This window comes from Solanum dulcamara, chromosome 6 (genome assembly GCF_947179165.1).
Source record: "Solanum dulcamara chromosome 6, daSolDulc1.2, whole genome shotgun sequence".
NCBI classification, from domain to species: Eukaryota; Viridiplantae; Streptophyta; class Magnoliopsida; order Solanales; family Solanaceae; genus Solanum; species Solanum dulcamara.
Genome location: NC_077242.1, coordinates 46,969,925 through 46,993,289, shown reverse-complemented (window position 1 = coordinate 46,993,289; position 23,365 = coordinate 46,969,925). Strand labels below are relative to the sequence as shown.

Sequence of the window (23,365 nt, the reverse complement as noted above, 5' to 3'; positions counted from 1 at the left end):
CTTTTGATTTAGTAATGTCTAGGATTGAAAATAGTCTTGAAATAAATTTTGATTTTGTATAGGATTGAAAATATTTGTATAATCGATTTGCGTTGTTGAAAGGGGTTGGTCCATTGATGTTGTCTGAAGCTTTTGGGAAATGCACTTCATTCTTGAAGATGAAGTTTTTTTTTTTTGGATATCAATGATATTCCCTAACAAAAAAATGAAGGGCTATTTGGTTGTGGGTTGGGTGGATCTTTTAATTTTAGGTAATAAATAAATAAAATTAGATAAATGGTTGAGACGAGGCCACGTGTCTATCCATTAATTTTAAGGATATACACAACTTAAGGATATAGACAATTTTAAAGTATAATGAAGTATATCTATGTATCATTTGTAATAGTTGAGGGTATATTTCTCATTTTTCCAAAAATAAAAAAAAGTGAGTAGTTGCTATGTAAAAAAACTGAAATTATGTTGTTCCTTGTCAGCATATATAAGAAAAAATAGTATCCCCATGCCACTCCCCGAGTTCTACCGGTGGCCCGCGATGGCGCCTCCTTCAAATTCAAGGTCATGAGTTAAGATCATTTCAGCAGATTCCTCAACCTCCAAACCTCAAATCGCCATTTTTTTTTGCTGTGAAAACTTTTGTAAACTCCATCGGGTGACAGTTCAGGCTTGACCTAGTCATATCATAAAATTGAATAGACGCCGTAACAAAGCATCTAGAAATTCCTCCTTTCTCCCTTGGTAATAGAAGTTGCATTTCCATTCAAGGCATTTCTATTCGGTTGCAATTTATCTCTGTTGTTTAATTTTGGTGAGTTAATTTCTTCTTCATAGAATAGAATATAGAATTTTGTTTAATCTTTCTTCTTCGTTGAAGGCAGCTTTGGAATAACTGATAAAGTTACTGACATATTAGTTACGGCTTCAAGCCTTTCAAAACAGTCTCTGACAGAAATAAAGGCAACGGGTACAATAGATGGTCGGACCTTAATAAGTGCACCGGGCTGCCCTTTTTCTTCGTTCAAAGTACTATTTTTGTTGTTCTTAGTTGCAAAATTGCCAATTAGTGTTCAGTTTCAATGGAGGAGTATAATACTTTATCCATATATTCTAAAGAATTTTATAGATTTATTAAGGAAATTAAGCTTTTCCTTCATTTTTTCAAGTGGGTATTGTTCAGTTCTTGTAATTTTACGGTCAGGTTCAATTGAGTATGATTTGGTGTTGTTATTTGTGCTGTAAGAGATCTGAGTAGCCGAGATAAGGAAGGAATTTGCTGGTCACTGTTCTGGTATGTTCACTTCGACCATTTTTCTATTTGAGGTTTCTGTTTTTGTTGTTCTTAGTTGCAAAATGGTCACTTGGTTCAGTTTCAGTGGTGTAGTATATTACTTTAGATTGAGTCCCAATTTTGATATAGTTTTTTGTCAAGCATTCTATGTAGCATTTTTTACAAGATATTCTTTTAGTTCTGTTTCCTTTCTCTTCTATTTATGATTTTCGTTGTTTCTGGTTCGTATATAATTGGGTTCCTCCCTTTAATTTTTTGATTTAGAGAAATGAATTGCTCTGGCCTGTGATATAAGAATTGCTTGTTCTTCTGAAAATTATTATTCTCATTATTATGCTTAAATCTTTTCTTCTCTATATATTGCTATTGAGCAATTGCTGAGTCAACAGAACCATTGATTTATATTGGTGTTAAATAAAATGTTACCCTCTCTTGGTGAAGTACTAGCAGAAAGATACTTTATTAAATGAACACAATGTGAAATGAATCTCCTAAAGTCTGCCAATGAGACAGGGTTTTGGCCAGTGAAAAAGATCAACTAGTGTTGAAAGATGAAACAAGAGAACATATTTTTGAAAAGGCAATAAATAATTTACATTTGCTTTTGCAGGAGAATCCAAAGTGGGTGAAGAGTATGAGATACAATTTTGAGGAGGAGGATGGTGGCCATCAATTAGAAGATGTCGAATGGCTACCCTTACAACACCACCCTGTCTTTTCTACTCCCCCGGATAGGGACAGGGACAGAGATTCCTCCACCTTCACAGTGCACAAAAATCTTGGAGATTCTCATCTCTACTTTTGGGACTCTTACAAAACCTATCTGCATCGACTCTCTGTTTGATTGGGCGAACCAGATCCTACTTCCCTCCTTGCAGCTTCTCCCTCTAAGGTAAATTTCTTATGTAGAAAACTTATTTTATTATTAATCAACTGCCTATTCCCTCTCCATTTCATGTTTATGTTTTAGTTTTCACTTTTCTTAGAAAACTGAACCTGAGTGCTTGAATAGAGGAGGATTATAACGATTTAAACATTCTACTTGTAACAGATAAAAAAAATACATCCCCTTCTTTCTTACCGAGAATCCGGAAAATACTAATTTTTACCACGGGTTCTGTATTTATATATTTTGTATATAATTGTATAAGTATTTTGTAATTGCATACAAATGTAACAGTTTGAAGTGAATGGGGAGTAGAACATTGAAAGTGTTTGATCCTTATGAACCTTAGAATATGTGGGATGTATCTATGCATTTTATTTCTTTTTCTCTTTTTATTCCTGTGTTAAGTCGTAGAATTATTTCTCCAATGTCCAAGCATCTGGATGGATCATTCTTTGAGTTCCTCAGAGTTTTTTGTTGAAATGTGGGCTTTCCTTCTCCAAAAGTAAGAGAAAAGAAGCTGAATAATTGGCATTATTAGTTGGCATAAATTTCAGTACACCATAAAATTGTTATTTCTCATTTTCTGGTTCAGCCTTTCTGGTACACCCTAGTTGACACAATACATAAACTTCTGCTACATTATTGTTTGATGCTCTTGGCATTTTATCTAAAAAAGGAAAATTGTGCCAACTTAAACTCGACTTACGTATTTTTTTTTTTAAATAGATCATCTTTTTTGCTTTGAGATAGTTATGATATCAGATTCATTCTTTTAGGCAATAGATTGATCTGACAGTTGTGTTCACTTTGATATCTGAACCGTCAGTTATTGACTGCATGCTAGAGTCTTTATTCTTCTGGACTTCTACAAAACATGCTTTTCCTCTTTTGACTTTTTCAGCATCTTTTTCTTACTGTGCAAATGTTAAGGATGAAATACATAGAACAAGAATTGAAGTCTAACACTCCTATGTCGTGTTATCAGATCACTAGGCCATTGATGGAAGATAGAACATATCTTTCTGTTGTCATGGCTTTTTGAAGTGCATTGGTACTACTACCACCTGATATCAAGCTACTAATTGTTGAAGCTATGTATTTGATGGTGTTGGTTGTTGCTTAGGTACTGCAAGCTGATGTGCAATTGAATTTTGAGGTTCAGCGAATTTCCATTAACAGAAATGGATCAACACTTTTCCTAGTTGGCTTGGATGGTTTATACGCCATGTATCTCTATGGAAGGACTTCAACGAAAGAAAATACAATTATTTGCCGGTATAACTTCTGTTACACCCCACATCTTTGAACTCGGAAGGTCCCTTAAGTTACTTAGAAGCTAGTATGTGAGCCACTTAAGTTACGACCCTATTAAACAACTCTAAGGAAAAAGGATTGTGATACCTCGTGAGAAGGAAGGTTGGAAATAGAGTTATACGAATCCGGAAAGAGTTGGAGGCTAAGAAATGAGTCGTAGGACTCGAGTTACCTACGTAAGCTACTAACTTGGAAGTCTTACATACTTAAGCTATTGGAGTACGTACCAAGCTTGCGAAGCATGGATTACATAGGCTCTTAAAATGAGACAAGATTACGAACTCATGAGGAAGAGGAGAAGATGACACGTGGCAGCCAATAAGGAGGTGCCACGTGGCAGCACCTCAAGCAAGTAGGTGACCCACCTGCTTGGGGGTCAAGTAAGTGACCCACCTACTTGAGGGTGGGCCCCACAAAGACACGTGGCAGCCTAGGAGACAAGGTAAGGATCCATGGCCCAATAGGAGACGGACACGTGTCACCCTTAGGGGCTGACACGTGTCACTTCTTAAGGAAATATATATATGTGGGTTGATGACTATCAAGTCATTTTTCAGCCCAAACAAGTCCAAAAAAAAGGAGAAAAAAAAGTGAGAGAGGGAGAACACCTATGGCAGCCATGGTTCAAGAAGAACTAAGGTAAGTTCTTCACTTTTCTTCCGTGAATTAATTATCTACGGTGTTCCTCAATTACGTGGAGGTGTATATATGTATATTACGATGCCTACGGAACCATATTTTCAGTTCTTCACTTGGAAAACTAAGAGAAACTTAAAGAGAAAACGCTAGGGCATAGACCCGTTTTTGGAGGGGACAGTTGTTAGTAATATTGGTATAACTTCTTGTGTATAGCTTAGTTTTGGGTGATTCAATATGTTTTGGAAAGGTATTTCATAGATATATAACTTTTATTTATACTTTTAAATCCATTTTTGCTTTTATCTTCGCTAAAAAGGGTGATGAAGTGTAGAGGAGGTACTGTCCAGATTTGGTTTTGGAAATCCTACACGGACAGCTGTGAGTATTTTGGTCATATATTTTCATACAAATTGTTGTACGGGTAATTCAAAATTGTTTGCGACCTTGATACACATGTATATAACTTTCATTGAGACCACAAATCTTTTTTCCTTCAATTACCCCTTCGAAATAAAGCGACAATACAAGACAGTAGGCTATCCAAAATTCACGTTTTGATAGGTTTGGCGAGTTTTGGCCAATTTTGGGAAAGGTAAGGTTTTTCCTTTCAATTTGAAGTTTATGGTGTTGTTATATGGTGTATTACACCCCTTGTATGCTGCTGAAAGTTTAAAAATGTCATAGAAATGCTCGACGTTCGAAATAAACTAAATTGGAATTGCTATAGTTAAATTGTCGTCGAAGGATAGTATTGTTCGTGTGAGGTGCTGCTGCAGGGGTGTGATGTGTTGTTGCAGGGCCTAAATATGTTCTAATGTGGGTTAGGGTGCTGCTGGTTGAATCCAAACGACCTCTCGTTGCGTATAATGAAAGGCGTTACAAAATAAAGGCTAGACGCCCTATTGTGCTACCGTATTTTTGAATAAGTCGTTTGGAGTTTATGTTGTATATTGTTGGTGTGAATTGCTGCAGGTTGTTGTTGTTGGTTGGTTGTAGGTCTTAGGGACCTAATTGGAAATTTGGATAGGGCACATTATAGGGGAGGTGCTGCCCAATTTTCGTCGACGCCTTAGCGAATAACAGAACTAGTCAGGGAAACGACTAAGGAAATAGATTCCATTAATACTAAAATGTAACCTAGGGTGCTGGAAAGTAAAAGGGGTTGATATTCATACTACTTTCATGTTGAATAGGTTCAAAGGACGGCGAGGCAAGCAGGATAAAGAATAATTCAGACAAGGTATGTAAAGCTTTCTCGTGGCATGTTTTGGTATAAGCACGTACAGTTATCTTTCTTTCCTTTTGGCAAGTCTTAACCTTAAGTGAATTGTATGTGGAATGTGGGAATAATTCCATTCCCAAAACTCCAGGTATGCCCCATAATCCCTAACTACAGTTAAGTGTTAACACCCCTACAAGGATTGCGTATTGCCTGTTAAGGCTTCTACGTGCTAAAAAGTAGTGTATGGGAAACTATGTTTCCCTTCTCTTGATTTGTATTTGGTACGAAAGTGAAATTTGAATGCCATAATGGCTCACCGAGCCCCATAATGGGCCGCATATGAAATATGTGTATGAAGGTCATCTGAAAGAAAGTACAGACTACATAGAGCTTATTCTCTTTCTTCTCTTGGGCATGTCTCTGTTTAGCTGTAAGTTAAATGAAATTCAAACTCCGGGGTAACTCCATTCTTAACTATTTCTTAGTTACTTTTGAACATCGAACTTTGATAGTGGTTGAACTATTTCCCTGGAAACTTGTATATATTAAAGAGGAACCAAATGTACAGACTCCAAGTCTTAAAGACTATACGAGATTAAGTGTTTTTGATCCCATAAATGATTTGTCCCTACGTTAATACATGTCTAGGGTCCCCGAGATTACTTTTGAGACAGCCCATAATGGTATTTAGAGGACACTCGAGATGACTACACCGTTACTCGGGTCCTCAAACAAAAGCTTAACTTTCTTATTTGGTCGAGTCTCTGATAATGATTTAAATTGCATATACTCGTGTATACTGTAACACTTCTTTCATCGAGTCCCGGGCCAGGTACGTTGTCGTGCACAATTCACTGCATTGTTCACCGAGCCCCTCACTAGAGGGTCGGGTACTTATGTATATATATGATGATGTGTTGTAATAAGGTGGTGATGGCGTCGGGCCTATGATGGTCCTACAGATGTGATTCACCGGACCCCTGAAAGGGCCGGCTATATTGTATAAATTGAGCATGCATGCTTTTGTGATTCACAGAGTACAGGTACATGTCTTCGATTTGATAATATGTTCCCCTGCTTCTCTATTTCGAATATACATCCAGTGTATTATGTTACATTTTACATACTCAGTACATATGTCGTACTGACCCCCTTTCTCGAGGGGCTGCGTTCATGCCCGCAGGTACAGATATAGATTTTAGGAGTCCGTCAGCTTAGGATTTCATGCAGCTCAGCTGGAAGAGGCTCCATTGTATCGGGGCCTAGTTTTTGATACTGTCCACTGATGTATAAAAATTGTTTTATCCATTCAGGGGTACGGCGGGGGCCTTGTCCCGCCGTATGTTGTCATTTATATGTTTAGAGATCTGCAGACGTGTATATGTGGGTTGTGTATGTCAGTTTGATTCAGCTGAGTCTAAATGATATATGGTATATGTTATTATGTTATGGCAGCCTTGTCGGCTTGCGTGCCCTATCATGTTGTGATACAAACGAAAAGGGCTACAGGTTTACGAAAATATTATCGCCCAGTAGGGCTTTATTACATGATATTATTTATTTACAGTTCAATGTGACCACATCTGATAGACATGTGTACGGGGGGTCCAGGTCGGACCCCAGTCGCGGCCTACGGGGTTGGGTCGTGACAACTTCCTCATTTTGGTTCCGTATGGTAATGTTTTCTTTGGACTCCAGTGTGTTTCAAATAATAGTGTATTGTCATTTTCCTACTGTCATTTGTAATTATTTGTCATCTGAAAAGTAAATTCTCCTTTATCTTCAGAAGCATCGTATGTATTTAACCAGTCCTATGCACTTCTATTCTTGGTTGCCTAGAGGAAACTATGACTTTTCTGGTATAGCTATCTAAAGCCACCTTTCCTCGTTTCTTTAATTCAATTTTGGCTGTAGCATTTGTTTTTGAAAACCGTTCTTGGTCTTGCATATGTAGTTTTCCTTTTTGAATGGCTCCATAAGCTACTTATTCTAGGATACCCAGCTTGTTGATTGTTGTTTATGATTATTGGCTTTCAATGAGATTTTGGTTTTTTTTTCTTTGTTTTCTTTGTTTATTTATGTTTTGGAATTTCTCATTCATCAAGAGACCTGTGATTCTGTAATTACATGCTGATATATTGTCTAATTCCAGGCAAGAGGCAGGTCTGATTTATACGTGACTGCAACGAGTAATGCCATCTGTTAGGTTATCTCCTTTTTCTAGCTACTGCTCATCAATGATGATATTAATATGACTTCACATCTAAATAGCTCCTGAAACTTTGTAAAAAATGTTCTTGGGATTTTTGGGAAGAAATATTATATTTAAGAAGCATTTTGGGTGTGTTAGAAGCTCAAAAATGGCAAGTAGTTGCAAAATTTGGATGTTCGTTTTTTCTGGTGAACAATAGGCTTATTCTCCTTGATTTGAAAAAATAGAAGTGTTTGAATATATAAAATGATGGTATAGTTATCCTGATATGCCATAACTTAGCAGTAATGGGATCTGTGCTATTGAGCTTGCCGCTTTTCAATTAAATGGTCTGATGTATTGTGCATAAGCCATCCCTACTCTTTATGACTGGAAATCTCAAGTAGCATATTCAATTACATTAATGGTGATACTAGTTTTTCTTACTACACCCGATCTCTCATTTGTCACCCTTCTAAGATCCTTTTCCTTATGCCTTCGATCTGCTTTGAATAGATGACATACGGTTGGCTTTGATTTTTAGGTTCTCTTTCTTCTTTTACGTTGGAAAAGCTACAATTTTCAAGAATTTGAGAAATAAAGGAAGGAGTTGCTCTTTGTTAGCTAGGTAGATGGAGGAGAGAGAAAAGAACTACTTTGACAAGCCTTTTTGATCATTGGCTACATCTCTAAACTCAAAACATTTGGGTGAGCATAACCAAATTACCCAAGAAGTCAAGACTGCGCTAGAGGAGACATGTGCCAAGAAGGTGAAACTGTTTGACGAGTCAACTTTGCACATTCGTGAGGGATATTCCAACGATATCCAACAACACAGTTAGGGAGTCACCTAGGTTATTCTTTTCTACCTGTCCACACTTTCTAGCTGTGCTTTTCTTGAATTTCTCACGAGTCCTTTGTCGAAAGAAGGAAGGCGAGAGAAAGACTCACACTTCTCTCTAGAAGTCCATTAATTCAAGTCATAAATTTACAAGAAAGCCTTATCTTGGCCAACACTTGACATAGAATATGTTTTAGAAGATTAGATGGTGAAGAACCTAGCTAGTATGCAAATTTGCTTGGTTGGAGGTTTAATGAAATGGGTTGATTGTTAGTCAATAACTCACTATATGGTAAATTTGAGAATCAACAACAATGGATTTATTATACTTTCTTTGTATGCAATTCTTGTACTTACCTCAAGCTCCTTTGGTTAATGTGGTAGGTGGGCATATGCTAAAAATATTGAAGTTGGTAAATCACTAGAGTTTTCGGTAGAATTATTTTTAGGGTGGGGTAGGGGAATGTGACTGCTTCCATTCTTTGAATAAAATTATAATTTTAAGGTGGTTGAGGTGGGGCGTTGGAGAGTGTGTCTGCTTCCATTCTTTGAATAAAATTATCAATAAAGTCTATACACTTTACACAATCTATATTCTCTAGTAAGTGAAAAATTTGATAAACCTTATTCACACATGCCATTTAGAAGTTCTCCTCCATCCAAATTATGAACCATCTTGTAGATTTATCCAAAAAGAAATTAAAATGCTAGCCCGCGGGCGACTCACTAGGTTAATTGAGCTAACATTATGAAGGCCTTTTCAAATGAAGGACTAAGATGGACTATTGAATTCTCCACCCAACTAGAACTGGATTAGGCTGGGAAAAGTCGTTTTAACGATTTTGCTAACTAGATACTTGGAGGTGTGCTTATTGGGAGACATTAGAGTAGTCATCATTCATTTTGCTGATTTAGAGGAAGCCATGAGAGTTCTATACAAAGGTGATAGATTAGGGAACAAAACTACAATTTTTTTAGGCTTGAATAATGGAATGAGTTGATAGGGTGTGCAATGACCATAGTGTTCAATGTAGCTCAAACTGAACAAAACATATTGAAAATGATCGACACTTGTCAGAGAGAACGTTACTAGTGGCACCATGAGTTTACTTCGTGTACTATTGGAAAAAGAACTAGAGGATGTTATTATAGAAGGAAACAAAATGACTTTTCATACTTTGATTTGCTAGTTGGGCATGTGCGACATTTTTGTCGAACTTGAGGGGGAGTGTTGATTGTGTTAAATATTGAGGAAGGAGAGCAAGAAGGGGAAAGAGAAAGGATAAAAGGGAGTGGTCTTCAGATTTCCCTTTAGTGAGCGCACTAATCAGAATGTATCCTATTTTGGCTATTATTTTCTCCATTTCTATGTTCTCATATGTAATAATATTCCGCTAGCTGGTTTCCATAACAAATTCTATTTGATTTTTGCCACTTTGGTTTGTGGGGCTTACTTTCTCGCATGGCTATTTTTTTTTATTAAATCTAATAGTACTATCTTGATTCTGAAGGTATAATAAACCCATAACAAGAATAAGGTTGTAATTTGGAAGGACTAAGATAATCAATCTTCGAGAAGAACAATTAAGGAGGTCCACCACCCAAGACACATGCTTCATAGGGGTAGGCAACTAGTAGAATTGGGCAATGAAGTCAGGCTTGACAGGGAGAATAATTTTTCGAGAAAGAAAGCAATAGGAACATAGATTAAAATGGCCAGCCTTTAGCCATCAATTAAGGGCGGAGGAGAATGACAAAGTGGGTGTGGAAACAATTCCTCAACTTTGGGGAGTTTTAGGGGTTTCTTTTAAAAGAAAGGAGGATATGAGTGTAGAGTTTCTTATTGATATTTCAATAGGCAAGAAGAGTTAGCGGAGATGGAGGGGGGGTGGATACTAGGTTGGACAAACCACGAGGAGGAAGAGGTAAAATTATAGTGTATGAAAGGAGATATGGGTGTCTATGAGGAGAATGATGGAAGTGGAAAGGGATACAGTTGTAAGGATATATTAGATATTGATATATAAAGATATGTTTTGTGAGGGGGTTGGGTGACACAAATGAAAACGGACATCATCCAAGTAGGTGTTGGAAAATGGGAGGTGAATCTACTACGTTTTCAAGAAATTACAATAATGGAGCTCATGACAGATGCAATGATGAGAAATGTGTGTCTGGGGGTGATGGTTAAGTACAACACATTAATGTCTAATAATATTGAGTGAGGGAAGAATTTTATTATTATGGGATAAGAGCCAATTGAAAGATCGAGTGGCTTAACATAAGGGGTCCTTGTTATTTCCCATACTGTTCAATTTGGTGATGGAAGTTTGAAATAAGATGATTGATGAAATTGTGGTAGGAGGTGATTTGAAGATTTTTTCAGTTTAACATACTAGTGTGTATGTGATAAAGATAATTTCTAGTTGTTTTCCTTGAATTAAACCTTCATATACTTCAAAGTAGTGTCAAAGTTCAAGATCAACACTAAAATTTAAGATCATCTCAGTGGACGAGGTGGACAATGTTGACCACCTCATACAAGTGTTCAATTGCAGGTGGAAAAGCTCGTGAGGCTTGGGGTAAGGGGTCCATTATTTTCTATGTTGTACAATTTGATGATGGAAGTCTGAAGTAAGATGATAGATGAAGTTGTGACGGGAGGTTAGAGATTCTCAACCTTGATTAGTGAACATAGTTGCATAATGGTCACACACATATTATTTGCTGATGACATACTAGTGTGTATCTAATGGGGATATATGTTCAGATATTTTCTAGTTGAGTTCCTTGAAATAAACCTTCATATAATTCCAAGTAGTGTCAAAGCTCAAGATCAACACTTAAAGTGAGATCATTTTCGTGGATAAGGTGGACAATATTGAACACCTAGCACAAATGCAATTGTACGAATAAAACTCTCCTTACTATTTACCTTGGATTGCCATTGGGTGTTTCAAACAAGGGCAAGTTGTGTGAGATTCAGTAACTAAAAGATTTGAAAGGTGACTAGCAGGCTGACAGAAGAGATATTCATCAAAAGGGGGAAAGGAAGCACTAGTGAAGAGCATAATATCAAGCATACCTACATATTCCATATTTCTTTGCAGGCTCCATTTAGTATAGGGCAGTGTTTGGATGACGAAAGACGATAAGGGTCTGCCTCGCGGTGAGGCGCTAGCCTTTTTGAATTTAGGCGCCACCAAAAACTTAAAATATTTAATTACATATATAAATATTCATAATCTCAATTGCAATATAACATATATTAGCAAATATTTTAATTCAAAAACTAATAGTAGATACTAAAAGTCAAGAACTTGTATCACTCAATAATTCATAAGACAATTGACAAGGAATACTAGAACTCAAAGTCTATTCTTCTTCAAGATTATCAAATTAGTATAAAACTAAACTGAGAAGGACAGAAATAAACATAGAAGGATTAATTATTATTTTTTTAAAATATAGGCAAATTGTAGTCAGTAGCTCCAGAAATAAAAAAATAGAGCATAAAAAACAGAGACTGCACAATGTTGTGCTAAATGCATATGAAAGAATGAGAAGAAAAGAACAGAACAAGAAGAGAAAAGAAGAAGAAAAAAAGGAGCTGAAAATGTACCTACTGAGCTGAGAAGAACTGAAGAAGAAAGAAGAAGAGAGAAGAAGAGTCGCGCAGGAGAAGAGAGTCTCGAAGGAGAGAAGAGTACCTTATATATAGGAGTTAACTCACATTGATGGTATTATGTGCTTTATTAGAAAAAGATTAAATAAATATTTTCAAAGTGTCTCTGGTTTACTTTAATTTGTTTGTATTTTAATATCAAATAGAGTACTTTTATAGTCATCGAATGCAAGGTTGTTTGTTTGCACCTCCTAACTTATGTTCTATACTGCAAAGGGAAACATCAGGTAATGTCAAACGAATAAGAGTCTCTTTCTAAGAATGAAGAACATTTATTACTGTAATCCTTGAGCAAACCAGTCAGATTATCCTCTCACCTGTATTAGTAGATAAAATCAAAATAGACATGATAGCTACTTCTTCAGTACCAATATTTGAGGGTAAGTTTGTTTTCTGATAATCACTTGTGGTGCATTTGAAGTCACATTAAATGTGTTCATTTCCCATTGCTGGTTACAGGACAGTTTTAGTTGGTTCAGAGATCTACTTTGACAAAAACATCGCAATACGCACGTTGAAGGTTTGTTGGCATCCTTACAGTGACTCCCATCTTAGAATTCTCTCTTCTGATTCGGTTTTCAGTTACTTATTTCTTCATTGACAATTTAAAATAGGACTATTTGATGATGCAGTTCTCAAGTAGTGTATGTTAAAAGTTTAAAAGAGTTGCTCAATCTATGTTTTTTAGACATTTTAATAAGAGTAGTCTCTCGAAACGTGTGTTGCACGTGGTTCTGGGGTCATCTAGTCAAGTTGATAGTATATTGCTTGACATTGGAGTGTATAGTTTTTGTTAAATTATATCAACACTATTAATTTAAAATTTATACACAAATGAATAAAGTAAGCAATTTTTGGAATGATCAATATTGATCGTTAAATGGTGTCTTATTTGCAGATGTCAAGATAATTACATATTGTCTAAACCTATAAAGATACAATCAATATTCAGTTAGAACATGTAATTGCTTTTACTTATTTTTCTTTCATGAGGTACACTCATGTAATTAACCGTATCTCACCTAATGCTTTCTTCTAGATGATATTCCAGGTGTATGTTCCTTTCATTCGTTTCTGTTGCTCTGTCATAACCAAAACTCTTGTTATTGACATTGAAATCCCTCTTGAAAGTGCAGCATAAATTTGACCATGTGAAAAAGCATGTTTCGGTAGATATAATTTGGTCATAAGAGAATAGAAGGATTTGACAAACTTGAAACTTATAGGAGTAGATAGAATTCTAATCTAAATGACGATTTTCTTGTTTAAATTGTTGGATACAGTGAGAAATATGAAAGAAAAAATATTATTGATTGTGTATCTACATTATTACACAAAGAACCCTATTTATAGACACTATAATACAGTCCTTTATCAAGTAGAATATTATATACTATTTTTATTCCTATTCTTATTCTAATTAGGATTGTGTATACCTATTCTTATTCTAACATTCCCCCTCAAGCAGTGTTTTGAGAAGCAAAAAGCGGAAAAAAGTGATGAGAGTTCGCTTCACAGAAGCGAGAAGCGAAGCGCACACTTTTTTCAAATAAAGCGCTATTTAGTATAAAAATAAAAAATATTAAATATGCATAGATAAATAATCAAGAACTCAATAGAGGTAACATATTAAACAAATCTTTCAATTTTTAGATTAAAAAGTAACTAGATAGTAAATAATCCTCATAAGTCATAACATATAAAGCAAATGCATAAACAAATCACAACGGGAGCAATCATTGGAGTTCCATACGCCTAAGCTAGATCTCTTTTTTTGTGCCATCGAATAAGAATATACAACTTACTACAATCAAAAATAAAATAGTAACTCGGTCACATAACAACAAAAAATAAAAGGAAAAAAAAATAGAGACAAAACAGAGCAGCAAAACAGAAAAAAGAAAAAAATAGAGCATGGCAGTAGCATTACAGATAGGCAATGCAGTAACTGAAAACCTAAAATCAGGAAAGAAAAAAAATAGAGACTATCTACTTAAGTAGCACTACAAAAAAAAATTAAAAAGAAGAGAAGAGAAGAGAGAATATAAACATACGTAGCAGAGAAATAGAAAGAGGAGAGGGGAGGGGAGGAACGGTCGTGCAATCACAACAGAAAATATTTGGAAAAACTGAAGTAAGTATTTTTACAAAAATTAAAATATAAAAACCCTAGTAGCGCTTATCTCGCTTAAGCGAGCCTTTTCTCGCTTTTATCAAAAGCGCGCTTCTTGCTTCTTCAATATCGCCTCGCTTCAAGGAAGTAAAGCGCAACAATGTCGCTTCGCTTCTTGCTTTAAGCGATGAAGCGCTCTCTTTTAATAACACTGCACTCAAGCTAGTGCATACAAATCATATGTACTTAGCCTGTTACAAATATAATTAATATGCGGACTTTTGTCATAAAAACAATATATTAATACGAGGACCAGTGAGGGACTTGGTGAAGATATCTACAAGTTGATCACTTGACTTCACAAATTGGGTAACAATATCTCCTGAGAGTATCTTTTCTCTAATAAAGTGACAATCAATCTCAATGTGTTTAGTCCTCTCATGAAATACTGGATTTGATACGATATGAATGGCCGCTTGATTATCACAAACAAGTTCCATATGAACGGTTTCTCTAAGCAATAGTTTTCTCAACAACTGTTTGATTCAAATTAGCTCACAAGTTGCTACAGCCATTGCTCGTTATTTTGCTTCTGCACTAAATCAAGCAACCACACTCCATTTCTTGCTCTTCCGTGACACCAAATTACCTCCTACTGAAATACAATATTTAGATGTAGAACGTCTATTAGAGGGTGATCCTGCCCAATCAGCGTTTGTGTATCTGGTGATATACTTATGGCTTTGATCCTTGAAGAGTAGTCCTTTATCGAGATCTACTTTATATATCGTAGAATATGAACAATTGCATCCCAATGATTATCACAAGGAAAATTCATAAACTGACTTAAGACACTCACATGAGAAGAGATTTCAGTCCTAGTCACTGTGAGATAATTCAACTTTCCAACCGGCCGTCTATACCTTTTAGGATTATTGAGTGGCTACCCCTTTTCAGGAAGGAGTTCAACATTCGGATCCATAGGAGTGTCAATGGGCTTATATCCCATTATTCCTATCTCCTCAAGAATGCCTAAGGCATACTTGTGTTGAGATATAACAATATCTGATCTAGATTGAGCAACTTCAATACCTAGAAAATACTTTAGTCTGCCGAGGTCTTTAGTCTGAAAATGTTGAAAGAGATATTGCTTCAAATTAGTTATACCATCTTGATCATTGTTGGTGATAACGATATCATCAACGTAAAGAACCAAATAAATACATAGATTTGGTGCAAAATATCTATAAACACAGAGCGATCAGCTCCACTATGAGTCATGCCAAACTCTTGGATTACTGTATTGAACTTTTCAAACTAAGTTGAGACTATTTCAGACCATAAATGTCCTACACAATTGACATGCAAGACTACTAGACTCCCCTTAGCAACAAAATCAAGTGGCTGCTCCATATAGACTTCTTCCTTAAGATTATAATGCAAAAAAGCATTCTTAATGTCCACAGTCAATGACGAACAACAACCATAGATAGAAAAAGACATTCAAATGATATTTTAGCCATGGGAGCGAAAGTGTCATTATAATCTAGCCCAAATATTTAACTATATCCTTTGGCAACAAGGCGAGCTTTAAGCTGATCAACTTGACCGTCTGGACCAATTTTGACTGCATAAACCCAATAACAACCAACAGTAGATTTACCTGCAGGAAGGGAGACAAGTTCCCAAGTGCCACTCGAATGTAAAATAGATATATCATCAATCATAGCCTGCCTCCATCCAGAATGAGGAAGTGCTATACTTGTACTCTTAGGAATGAAGATAGAAGACAAAGATGATACAAAAGTATAATGGGGTGAGGACAGACTATGATAACTCAAAAAAGTATAATGTGGGTTAACATTTTGAGTTGATTGTATACCTTTTTGAAGTGTAACCTATTGGCTAGGAGGGGGCAAGTCTGCAGTAGGAGCAGGGTCTGGTGCATGACATGAATCGTCTAGGACTTCTGCTGGATGCGAACGACGATGATAAGTCAGGAGTGGTGGCATTGTTACTGGAGATGTAGAAGTAACCGTAGATTCCTCAAAAGTCGGTACATCTAAGACTGGAGGTATAGGTAAGACCTTAGAGACATCGGATGATCACAAGATGTATAGTAAGGTTGGGATTCAAAGAATGTGACATTGGCAAACATATAGTATCGATGAAGGTCAGGTGAAAATCGATACCCTTTTTAAACTCAAGAGTCACCAAGGAAGACACATTTAGGGCACGAGGGCTAATTTATCTTCTCTTGGGCTAAGTTACGAACAAAACATGTGCTCCCAAAGACAGGAGGAGGGATAGAGTAGAGATGCGATAGAGGAAATAATATGTAATGTGGAACCTGATTCTAAATAGAAGAAAATTAATTAAATAACAAGATGCAAGGACTGCATCGCCCCAAAAACGCAGCAGAACATGAGATTCAATAAGAAGACTTAGTTAGATGCCTTTTCTTTCGTTCTGCTACACTGTTTTGTTGAGGAGTGTACGAAAAAGATATTTGCTGACTAATTCCTTGGTGAGTCATAAACTTTTGAAATTGGGAGGTTAAGTATTCTAAGGAATTATCACTATGAAAAGTACGAATAGAAACACTAAATTGATTGTGTTTCAGCAAAGAAACTTTTGAATATAGAAAATAACTCAAATTGATCTTTCATTAAGAAAATCCAAATATTAGAATGAACTAATGAAAAAATAGACTTTGAACATAGTCTAGGGTGAAAACAGATAGGAGTTTGGCTTGTCCAACCCCTTTTGGTTTTGTTTGGATTCCATTGACTAAAGTAATGACAGAAAGAGATTATGAATAAACAACATTGGACAAAAGTGATCTATTACCAGAAATATGATCAGACGCGCTTGAGTCCGTGACTCATGATCCAGCAGTACTAGATTGTGAAACATAAGCAAAAGAATTACCAGCAACAAAACTATTAGGCTGAGTAACTATGGCTACTTGTGGAAAGCTTGCTTACTTGCTTGATACGGAAGGAATTCATCATACTATATCGGGGGAATATGAGCATTATTAGATGGTTAATTAGGCAAAGCAACCGAGGCTACTTGTGGAGACATCTGTTTACTTGCATGATTCCAAAGAAACTCATTATATTACTTTAGAGCAATAGGATCATAATTGGGTGGTGGACTATGCAAAATATAACATATGTCATGAGTGTGTCCAAGTTTATGGCAATAACTGCACTTGGATCGAGGTTTCCCATAACGACCTCCTCCACGCCGATTCTCCGTAGATTGATATGTTTGTTTGTTTATGGTTTGAGATGTGAGAATAGAGGAGTCAACAGTGGATGATGAAATGCCTTTGTGATTGGGAGGTGTCACAAGATGAAGCAGTCGAGAAAATAACTTATCTATTGAAGGAACCGTCTGATTACCTAAAATCCAATCACGCACTGAATATTGCTTAGTAGGCAGTCAAACAAGTGTAAGAACTAGAAGCAACGTTTGTCTGTGCTCTTGTTATTTTTCCATGTTCGTAGTGACGGGCATCAATGTTTCAAATTCCTCCATGACTACTTGTCCCAAGTAAGTAGACATATCAGATTCTTTTTTTTAAGTTGGTCATTCTTGATATCACGTCATAGAAACAAGATATGTCATTAGTGTATAAATCACGAGCCTTTTACAAACTGAATAACATGTTTGAATGGGCAAAATAAGGGCATTAACCTGGAATCAATTGAGCGCCACAAGAGACTACATAATTGAGCATCAACCTTCTCCCATTGTGCTTTGGCTGTTGCATCTTTCGTACTAGACTTTGCCTTTTCATCTACCGCATATGCTTTGTTTGTTAAGTGATCTTAAACACTTGACCTTTGCACAATGGCTCAATCGAGGAGGCCCAAGCTAGATAATTTGAACTTTCCATTAATGGGTCGAAAGCGATCATAGCACTCGAACTTCAAATTATCATATTTTTTATGCCAAAAGTGTCAACCCCAAAAAACACTTGTGCAATCAGAATTTTTCCCCTAAAAGAAATTGGAAATAAGGTGCCAGAATTTAGAAAATAAATATTCAGTCGTCGAAAATACGATCTGGTTGCCAAAACTGGTTGGAATCAAAAAATAATTATATGGTCAGCCTCAAAATGAGAGGCGACCTCACTGGGAAAAAAATGTCGAAAGACCTAATCGGAAAAGCTCACATGCGCCGGCCCGTGAGGCGCATGGTGGTGCAAATCTAAAGCTACTAGGAGCTCACTGGGTTTGCTCACCTAGGTATATCACACCTTCTAGTGGTGTTGGTTTTCGCACAACACTTAAAAAACAGAAAAAAATGTAAATCAGTCATTGATAGTCACCGAAAAATCAACATTGTGACATGTGATATTTTTTGTCCACAATTGCTCTGATACCATGTGAGAAATATGAGAAAAAAAATATTATTGATTGTTGTAAAGATTTGACACATGGGCATAATTCAACCCCAAAAGCTAAGATCTTGAGGGAGGATTGCCCAAGTCGATATAAGCAGATCACCAGTTCATTCTCCAACCAATGTGGAACTTTTATACACTCTAACACCCCTCTTCACGCCCAGGCCAACTGTAGCCTGGATTGGGAGCCCAAACGGGATGGATTTGGCTCTGATATCATGTAAAGATATAACACCTGGCCTAACTCAACCCTAAAGTGTCGTTTGGTTTGAATACAAGTTATGATGAGATTAGTTATGATGAAATAAGTTATGCTGAGATTATTTCTTGTTAATTGTTTGGTTTGTTGTATTCAAAATAATATACATTGCATTAATTTTAAGAACAAGTTGTTTGTTATAAAAATACCCTTCACTTTATTTTATTTTTTATGTTTTCTTTGCAAGCTTTAGTTATTCATTCTTAAAAATAAAAGTTTTATTTTATTTAGCTTAAATATTTTTGTGTGTGCATTCCCATGATGATACCATATGACTGCAAGGGTGTTCGAACGAGACTGAAAAACCGATCCGAACCGATAAATCAAGTCAAACCGATTTAATAAATCGAAAACTGGCTCGGTTTGATTTGGTTTGGATTTAGATTTTTAAAAACCGATAACATTTGATTTGGTTTGGTGTTACCAATAAAGAAAACCGAACTAAATCAAACCGAACCAATAAATATGTACATATTTAAAATATTATATATATATTTATATATGTTTATTAAATTTTATCTATTTTTTAATTCTTCATAATTTAGAACCATTCCAAGAAAAAAGTCTAGCCCATATTCCCCAAGCCCATTTACCTTTAAAGTAAAATAAAAAATCTTTACTGAATAGTTAGCATAAATAATTTTTTCTCTCGTTAGATTTTCAGTTTCCTCTTATTTTCTCCCAAACCCCGTAGACCTCTATTCTTCACTCAGTCTCTCATGATAACAATTGAGTGCAAGAAGCTTTAATCCCTGTAAGTCTGTAACTTTTTCTTCCTTTTACTTTTTTGGTTACTTTTTGTATGTTTCCTACTCTTTGTTTTGTAATTATTTTTGTGTCTTTGAAGTTTTACTTTAATGAATTGCTTCTCTTTTCTTTCATCTTGTATGTGTTTTTTTATTTTATTTCTCTCTTATTTTAGATTTTCTCTACTGGTTTAAGTTTTTCTATTGATTTATTTTTTATCTAATGATTTTGGATCTCTCTATTTATTTAGATTTTCGAATACTTTTTTCAGATGGAAACTACAACTACTCAAAAAGAGGTGGAGCCAGTGGAGGTAACCAACAAAGTATCTCCAACTATTTCATTTATCTAAGTATCTTGCATCACTTCGACTTCTAGATAGCAAGGAACACTATCTTCTGATGAATCAAAATCAGAAGGTACAATAACAATATTTTGTACTGGATCAATTTGATAAGATGTTGATGCAATGAAGTTTAGACTTTTACTAAGTTATTTTTTCAGCCCTTACTCTTAAAGAGCCCAAAGAATGTAAGCTTTTTCCTCGTCCTATAATTGCTAAAGCACCAGGTGGAAGATATGCAAGTTTATTAGGCTTGAAAGTTGATGTCATTCCAGAGTTCCAAATTTTTGATCGATCCATGTCAACATAATAGAAAAAGCACTTCTTTGTAAGTTCATCCAATAAGAGAAAAGTCATTTAACAAGTTTTCAATACTAAATTTTCAACATGACATCTCTTTCTTGTTTTGGCAAGTAAAAGTATTTTAATTTATCAAAAAAATTAAACTGTACATGGACTGTGTTGTTACAACCACCCAAAACAGTGAGCATCAAAGCAACACAACCACTCAACTTTAAGCAATTTCCTCTTAAGTATATAATAATAAACAATAGAAGATTATGTAGATATCATATTATTATAGAGCAGCAGTTAAACACCAAAGGACCCTAGACAATACTTCATCATCCGTTAGCAGTGGCTAAAGTAGCAGGTTAGCTAAACACCTAACAACAATTGTTAGCAACAACTAAGTCAACAACACTCGAGGTGCAATAATACTTTTATTATATGCTAAAGCAGGCCAACAATAATACTTTATTTTTTAAAAAAACCTAGCAGGTGTAAACACTAAAGAAGCTATAAAGTTATGACAACAATACAAATTACAATAGTTCAGCGGCTAAGGCACAAAGAAGCAGAGGTACACATTATGCAATAGATAAAAATAATAGTAAACTATCTAATAAAAAGTGATGTGGATGTCTTAGGAAATCCTAAAATTCAATTGATCAGAGTTAGTACAGTTATCATTTCTAAGCAGAGACAGGAACTAGTGGGAGCAGGGATATAAACAGTGAATTGTTACTGAATTTTGTAAAGACGAGGAACTGACTATGAAAGTTCAAATTAGAGGTTATAATTTTTCTATTTTGCTTTCTCCACTTGTTATACAAGAGCTGTAAACTTAGGTACAAAGCCTAACAATGAAATCTTTACCAATTTTTGTTGCTAGCAGTTTAATGTTTGAGTTACTTGCCCTCTTTCATGGACTTAAGCTTTCCTTACTACACAACTTACATCCACTAATAATTGAAATTGATGGTACATAAGTTATTGATCTTTTACATGCTCCTGCTCACTGTTTGGCTCACATTCTACATGACTTCAAGTGGATCCTCCATCAACTACCTAACTCGACAGTGGGCATTCGTACAGAAAATCTAACTTTGTTTTCTTCTAGTTTATTTTGTGACCTAACATTAGCTTAATTAAGCTATCAAACAATATGTTGGGTTCATTTTAACTATTGGATTTTTATTAGTGCAATAACTTAAGTTTTCCGTCTCCTAAACCAAATGAAAAAAATAGAGAAACGAGCCAACGTTAAATGATACAGTGTAATGACCCCTAGGTCATTTTTGAATTTAAGCATTCATTTCATTTTTAGAGTATTCCTATAGCGACCCCAAGTCATTTATGACTTGCTAGCACTGAATGTTCGATCGCTTGATCGTTCCTTTGGGTTTTAGGCCCGTTTCCCTGTTTTGAGGTTTTTATAATCCGGAAATTTAACTTTGGTCATAACTTTAAAAAAATTGACCTCAGAATGGAATTCTTTTGGTCCCACCAGTTCTAGAATGGCCAAATTAGGCTAGTAGCATGGTCGGTATGAGTACCCAGGCAATTAGTACGAGTTTAGGACAATTTGGCGCTTTTGTCTTTAAAATTTGGTCTATAGTTGATTTTGGCCAACATTCTCGAAAAATGCACTTAGATAAAAAATCTGACAATGCAGTTAGCTCTAGAATGTCAAGTTTGGTACAGAACGACCCTTCGTTCACTTCTCGAGGCTTCCATTCTAATTTCGAGGCCCGTTGTAAAAATGGGCTCAAATGGAACTTGGGTATGGGACCCACTTTTTATTAAAATGACCTTGTATGGGAATTTTGAATGCGCCACTGAGTCTGGAACATCGAATTTAGGGCGGTAACATATCTCGTTTGAGCGCACGCGATTCCGAATGAATCTTGATCACCCCATCGGAGGATTTGGCATGCTAAGCTCATTTTCGCACCAGCTGGTCTGGTGCCATCTCTAAAGAGACCCTTGGTCACTAAAGGGAGTGTCGCTGAAGCAACCAGCCCTCTTGGGCGGGTGTCACTTATGCGACAGCCCTGTCTCTAAAGTGATTGGTTAAGCGACCAGGTGTCGCTAAAGAGACATCAGAGGGTCGTTCTTAAGACCCTTTTTGAGATTTTCTCTCAAGCTTTAAACCATGTTTTCTTCTTCAATTCTTGGGAGGTTTGGGTGATTCAGAAGGCTAAATTTCATAGATTTTCGAGGAGAACTTAGTGGTGTGTTCAGAATTAGGAGTTGAGACTTTCTTTGAGGTAAAATTCCCATTTTCCCTTGAGTTTCTAAATTCTTAAGCCTTGAAGTTGATTATATATGCATGTTAGGTTTGGGTCTCTTTTGGTGTGTGAATTGTGTTTCCTTGTAGAATATGAGCTGGGGGTAGTAGTTGGAGCCTATTCTCGGAATCAATTTCGTGAGTTATGGAGCGGGTCTCACAATTCCCAATTTTTGACTCTAAAATTGACCCATCTAAGAATTTGATAATTTTAGTTTCATAATGACCGTACTAACATTGTGATTTTATTATTGATAGCATGGCAGCATTCAGAGGCCACTCGGAAGGGAAAACCTCAATTTTGGTAGTTGAAGCGTGCGCAGGCAGCCTACAGGTAGGCTATGATTTTCTCCTCTTTAAACTAAGTATGTTTAGGCATTTGTATATTGAATTGTATGAGTTTTTGAAGGGGCTTGGGTGTTGATCATGCTAAATTTCTAGATTCCATGTCCTAGGCATTACTTCAGGAAATTTTTGGACTGTTTAAGCATGACTCCCGTTGTTGTTGGTTATCCCTACCCTATGGTGTGTGTTGTACCTTTTGTTATATAATTGGAAGCATGTTTGGCCTTAGTCTACTCTTAGACTAGTGCTGCCTTAGACTTGCACGAATTTGGTGCTGTTGGGCCTTAGAACTTCTCTGACGTTATTTTGGACGGTTACCTCCTTGTAGATCGATATAGCAGATTGAGTCTGATAGTCTAAGCTTTAGCTAGGCAGTAACACAACTTATGATCTTACCTATATAATATCCTATTCTTCTAACGGTCCTGTATCTCTTGGTTCTTGATTTAGGGAGAGTTTGTGATAATTCTAGTTGTATATGGTTCAGGTTGAAGTTATAT

At 36.0% G+C, this 23,365-nt stretch overlaps 1 long non-coding RNA gene and 1 pseudogene across 1 annotated transcript in view; one reads left to right on the top strand and one right to left on the bottom strand.

Annotated features, from left to right (window-relative positions):
- The first annotated feature begins 387 nt into the window (after positions 1–387).
- LOC129891118 (nuclear pore complex protein NUP88-like) lies at positions 388–22,847 on the top strand (annotated as a pseudogene).
- Positions 13,125–23,365, bottom strand: part of LOC129891119 (uncharacterized) — a 55,561-nt gene continuing 45,320 nt past the window's right edge. Inside the window, exon 3 of the long non-coding RNA XR_008767107.1 lies at positions 13,125–13,151. This is a non-coding gene — a long non-coding RNA (uncharacterized LOC129891119). The remainder of the gene's footprint in view (positions 13,152–23,365) is intronic.